Here is a 6,818-nt window from a genome sequence, read left to right as displayed (position 1 = left end):
TCATGTGAATTGAATAATTATAAGCTAGGTGGTACAGTATAGAACGCACTCCAATAACCCCTATTTGTCATATATATATATATATATATATATATATATATATATATATATATATATATATATATATACACACACACACATATATATATATATATATATATATATATACACACAAACTTCTTAGTTTTGCATAAGATGTATATCCGGACAGCACCACCGCAAATTCACTAGTCAGACAAGACTAAACATTATTTTGCAGTTCAAGTTCACAGTGCTATGTGTCTTTTTAAGCATGCCCATGGCTGTGAATGGATGTTTTGCAAAAAACATCCATTCGCATCCTAGGGGGCGAGGACCACATCATTCGATGGTCGCCGACCATCAAATGATGTGGTCCATTTGAGATAAAGTAATTGGTAACCTACTGTCCCTTCATAGAGTAAAGGGGGTAACACAGACATGTATTTTTATCTTACTGCTTCCCTTCAAAGTACTTTTTTTTTGGTGATACAATATATTTACTTATTGGCGTTTAAACAGCTTATCAATATTGGCTATATTCTACCTATTACCCTCTTCATCCCCTTGATACTTCATACACACCTTTTTAATGCTTTATTGCACTGAACGTCTATCCCATAATTTCTTACTTTTTCCTGCACCCCCGATGCCTAGTTTAAAATCTCTTCTAACCATCCTGTCCAGCACAGAAGCCCCCCCCCCCCCCCTTTTCAGGTGCAATCCATCACCACCATACAGATGGCATCTGACAAAGAAATCTGCCCAATGCTCTAATAGAGTGTACACAGGGTAAGCACTATTTTTCTATTCGATTTTGCTTATAGAAGAAAAATCGAATAGAAATCGAATAGAAAATCGAATGGGCATCAAATGGTTTTCATACATTCAATGCAGATTCGATCCCAATGTGTAGTGTAAATCGAATAGAAAAATAATCTTGGCAGGCAAGACTATATAGTAGAGATCTGTACTACATAGTCAAAATCTAATGTGAACACTGTAACCAACCCAGATCTAGACACAGACCCAGATCGAATAGGGGTCAAATAGAAAGTGAAATCTCACCGCGTGTACGCACCTTAAGAATCCAATGCCCTTCTTCCTACACCAATCTCTTAGCCACGTATTAACCTCCCTTATCTCTGCAGGGGTTAAAAATCGCCTTCAGGGGCAGTGAGCCCCTGCGGCGTTGAATAGGGTGACAGGGGGGGCTGGCAGCATATGCTCCAGCCCTCCGGAACCCTGCAAATGTGCAGCAAATCCTAAACAGGATGCGCTGCACATAGCGTAATTTATCATTGAATGCTGCCCAAAGTGTGGTGACAGTTAATGATTTATTATAGCACACAGTTACATTAGGACTAAAAATGCATACTTTAGAAAAAACAAGCTGATCTGGAGACCCAAAATAGGGGTGTGGAAACAGATGTAATTGAAAATGTCCAACAAATTGAATGCCTTTGATCTCAGAGGGACTTTATAAGCGAGGATGGTAACCATAAAAACTGGAAATTTATACCACATAGCAAAAAAATAATAATACCGCAATTGTGGCCATGTGTGAATATTTCTTTACAGAAGTGAGATCTACATACAAAGGCACTTATTCAGATCTGATCGCAGTACAAATTTGTTTTCAAAATGGGCAAAACCGTTTGCACTACAGGTGGGCAGATGAAACATGTATAGAGAGTTAGATTTGGGTGGGGTTTGTTGAAACTGAAATCTAAATTGCAGTGTAAAAATAATGCAGCCAGTATTTACCCTGCACAGAAACAAAATAACTCAAATTTAACTCTCTCTGCACATGATACATCTGCCCCAGCTGCAGTGCACATGGTTTTGAGAACAAAATTGTTCTGCGATCAGATCTGAATAAGGGCCAAATTCCTTTATGTAGTGCATTACTAGGATGGCAATAATCATCAAATAAAAAAATAAGGATTCCTATATATTGATTTTTAAACACGTATCTTAGCTGGAGGGGTCACACATCCCTTGGATCTTAAAAGAACATAAAAGCATGAAAGTGTTTCTACAGGAAAAGTCACATTTATGTAACAGTAATTGCCTGACAAGATCACAATGTCGAATAACATGGGTTGTCCATCTAAAATTAAAAGGAAATTGACACAACGTACAGTTATCACCATTGATCAAAATGTGTGCAACTAATGGACTAGCTTATAGTGTAACATTTAGCTTAGTAACCTTATTATCCAGCAATTCTAACATCTACAAAGTGAGCTAGTGTAGCTGGGACAGAAGAAACGCCTTTCTAGAGCGGAGAGGGTTCGGCTTTACTTGCCAAATTATCACAATTTTGTGTTTTGGATAGCCACTAAGATACTGCTTTGTGATCCAGAGTAAAACCAAACCCATTCATCTCTACTCGTTTCAGTCACGTTTTTTATTGTCACATGCTGCAATTTTCCTACTTGGGATGACTGCGACTCTAATAGCTATAAATTAAGGTACAAAATCTTCCAACAGAGGATTATGAAAGTTGATAGCTGTGGTGTATTTTCAGATTTTCCAACCTATGTACTGCCCTACAGAAAAAGAGGTTTTTAGTATCTCAGATGAGTAACCAACTTGCAGCCTGTAGTAGGTATCCAAAACGATGTTCCCCAAGAATAGAAAACGTTCCCACTGACACTAGTGACATAGGGCCTTATTCTGGTTGGTGCGGCCGGGCCGTACGCGTACGTTCCGGGTTTTTTAATGATCTGCGCATGCGTACTATCTCCAATGCGCAGGCGCGAACACTCCACAACGCTTACGGACGGGTCTCTACGTGCGAAAAAACCTGTACGCGAGAGTACGGGCATTGGGGGCGGCATAGGGGCGTGATGAGGGGAGCGGCCGAAATAATGAGGGAAAATGGGCGTACACGGGGGTGTGCACCAAAAATGAACGGTGCTACTACCGCACGATCGCCTAAAGCACCGTTCATTTCGGACACAAAACAGGCGCCCGCCAACCGCCAGCTCAGACCACCCCTACAGATACCGCATGCCAGCGTGCGCCTGGGTTTGCTAATTAACACTGATTACTACTCAAACACATAAACCTGAATGTAATAACCAATGCTGCAGTCTATTAAGTCCAAACCATGATTTCACTACCTGCAAGCCACACACAGCACTCAAACACATTGGAAGCTTATCTTTCTATACTTCTCTACATTTAAAGGTTTGTTTAATTTAAGGTAAGAATCTTTTTAAGACCTGCTTATATATGCTAAGGTAGGTATTTGTTAAACAGTTATACACATTCACTACGTGCTTTCATAGACTTTACACAGTAGCACACTCAATCTACACAAGTCGACATGTGTCAACGTGTTCACTCTAATACAAACATAGGTTTTGTATTTATGATACAATAACATAAACCACATCTAACACCTACAAAGTATGTTTCAGCAATGTTTTAAGGCCATGCCCACTATTTTGCACACAATCTTCAATTGAGTTAATAGAAAACAATAATTGAATAACAATTAGAATAATTAATTAATTGTCAGAATTGTAGTTGAAAGGCAAGATTTGCAGGTCCATATATGTGAAGGGTATGCCAGCGTGCACGGACGTACGCTCACTCTCACGAGCGGTGACATAAGCTGAGTTTTCTATTGAAAACAATAGGGACCCGTCCGTGCAAGCTGGCGTACGCTCAGATAGCCGCAAGAAGTCGGTGGGAAGACGGACGAGAGACGTCCGTAAACGGTGGCGTACGCTCTGTTGTACGCCAGTTGTCGGAGTGTAAGGGCTGGTCCGTCCGTGTACGTTGGCGTACGCTCAATTGTACGCCACTCCCCTTCGACGTTGTTTCTGGCCGTACGTATGCGGCTGATTTGTGGGTGGACTTAACCCCAACGGCCGCGTACGGAGAGCGTATGTTAATAGTGAACGTACGCACGTTTGGCCGCTCCGATCAGAATAACCTCCATAAACCTGTAGATATTAGGAAACTTATTTCAAAGAAAAGACCTGCAAGCATCAACCATCCTCTTTGTCTCCCATTCTCCATGAACTAACCCAAAAAGAATGGGGTAGAGGAAAAAACATATAGTGTACTATGTTTTAATAATAGATTAAAAAAAAACAAAAAAAAACAATACCTATAAAAACAATACAATTCATGTAGTTTTCAAGCACAAACAAACTTTGGGTTTCCTTGCATGGAGCGGCTAATCTGCATTCACTGACCCATTACAAGAGAGTAGAATGGAAGACCACTACTACTTTGAGCGAGTTCACTTTATCCTCACAACATACTACTCCCGTCTGCTTAAACTGGATATTCTTCCGTAATAACATCACCTTTTGATATCAGCAAGAACATTTACTGTAACCGTTAATGCTTGTATTTGCACGGTCAGTCTTGAAAATGCCCAGCTGAACCTTTAATGCCTCCACCTGTCCTGCACTTCCAATGTCAGTAGGTGTCTCCCAAGGTTCTGTTCTTGGTCCTCTTCTTCTCTCTCTATATATACGTACTCTCTGGGTGAGCTCATTCACTCACTCAACTTCAAATATCACTTTTATGCAGATAATACTCCACTCTACCTCTCCTTTCCTAATCTTTCTCCCTCTATCCTCACTCATTTTCAACTGTGTCTCTGCGATCAATTCTTGGATGATCCAGCGCTTTCTTAAGGTGCGTACACACGGGGGGAGATATATTGCTTGCAATATATTGCTGAGCAATATATTGCTCAGTGTCTCCTTTTCATCAGCGACCAGAGATGGTCGCTGATGAAAAGGAACCTCTGCTGGGGGAGCCGCATAGGTAATTAGCTGGTCGCAGGAGCAAGCTCCTGCGACCAGCGATTACATTGGGGCAGAAAATGGGAGCGCGCACCCGGCGATTTATCGCTGGTGCGCACTCCAATCACTGGCAATATGGTCGCCTGCTACCATATTCCCAGCGATTATAGCCCCTATCACCCCCGTGTGTACACAGCATTAGACTTAAAATGTTTAAGACTGAACTAATTAACTTCCCCCCGCTCCTGCATAAAATCCAACCATCTTTCATCCTAACACTCTATTTATGCCCTTCTGTGTCACTTCTGTCTGTCTTACATTCCCCTTTAGAATGTAAGCTCTCACGAGCAGGGCCCTCTCTCCTCATGTGCCTTTCTTCGAATATATAAACCTCTGCCACCCTGATAATTGCTTCAGTGTCCTGTCCCCTGATGTAACTATCCATATTTACTATGTACTTGTCCTAAATTGTCTTGTACTGTCATTAGTTATTTGTTTTTTTGCTCATTTATGTATTATGTATTTATGTTAGGCGCTGCGGAATCCATGTGGCGACATACAAATAAACAATACTAAAAATAATAATACAAAAGCCGATGCTCTGAGGATTTTTCTGGAAGACACTTGTGGACTTGGATAGACCTATAACTAATATCGACAAGGTTTTTGGGGATAACGCCAGTGGGACGGTTCCTATTCTTTTTGCATGTGTATATGTATTACCCTAGTTGCAGCCCAAACAATCTTGCCGACACCAAGCACCCTATATCTATCGGGGGTGCAGTTTTTATGCTTGTACTAAATTGTTATATAAACACTATCAGATTTCTGCTGATCATTCCAGCTTATACCATTCGCAATGTTTGGCATAATTACATAAAGAAGTGCATAACAAAGATGCTTTCCGGCATGTATCTGCAGTCTGCGTCATCTTCCTTTATTTTTTGGAATAAAATGCAAAAAATATTTTATATCACAGTTATCCATTCCAACTGAAAGTAGGTACAGTGAGTGACTAGCAGCATTGTCTATATATACAGTATATATATTTAACCTTTTACTGGTATATGAAATTTGTGGCATGATCTTAACAATATAGTCCTATACATGTTTCTAATTACATTTCATATATTGTGGGCCTTAACATTTACAACTCTTACAAAACATCTGTTTAAATCAAAGTTGTATTCTATCATAGTTACAAGTGAATCATTTTATGCATTACTTAACACACATTTCCTGCCCACAATTAGAACAGCGATATAAAAATGTACACGTAAAAAAAAAGTTATTACAAAAATATTATAGTGGATTGCAATTGCAGCTTGGGCTCTACTTTCTATTCTAAGCTATCTGATTAGTTGTATTTGCAAATTGCATTTTTTTTTACACCAGAAGATTTCTAGAATGCATGTCAGGTTTTTTTTTTTGTAAAGTATATTCGTGTAAAATAATATCCCTTTTAAAATGTATTATGATCCTCCAGACCCGCTACAGGGACATTTCCAGGCTTATACAGCAGAGTGTAATTTTGATCAGGGTCATTTGGGTCGTTTCTGCTGTCATTATGATTTAAAAAGAGTAAACACGGTTGTTTGACAATAAATGGCTTCACCCAACCACTAACCATGAAGGAAAGAAAAGTTTGTGAGTTATCATTCATATTCTCTGACAAATGGCCAGAAAATCACAAATTCTGCGAGCACACCTGTATATATATATTTGCAAGCAAATGAGCTGCCAGTTGTGATGTTTGTCTCTAACTTTGCAGTTTTTTAAATAATAGAATATGGTGAGATCCATGAGTACTGTATGTCGTGCATATAAAAAATGTACCCATCTATTCTGGTTTATTGCACAAAAGTCCACCATCGTTTCCATGAGCACCCATGATTTTATGCCATATCAAGGCATATTGGTGGCATGCGCGGACATTAATGGAGAAAAAATATATAATATATACTTATATATTGTGGTTGGCAGATCTGCACTCATTCCGGTTGGATAACAATTGCTCCGGTG

Source organism: Crinia signifera, chromosome 1 (genome assembly GCF_055691185.1).
Source record: "Crinia signifera chromosome 1, ASM5569118v1, whole genome shotgun sequence".
NCBI lineage: Eukaryota > Metazoa > Chordata > Amphibia > Anura > Myobatrachidae > Crinia > Crinia signifera.
Note: the sequence above shows the minus strand (reverse complement) of the source record.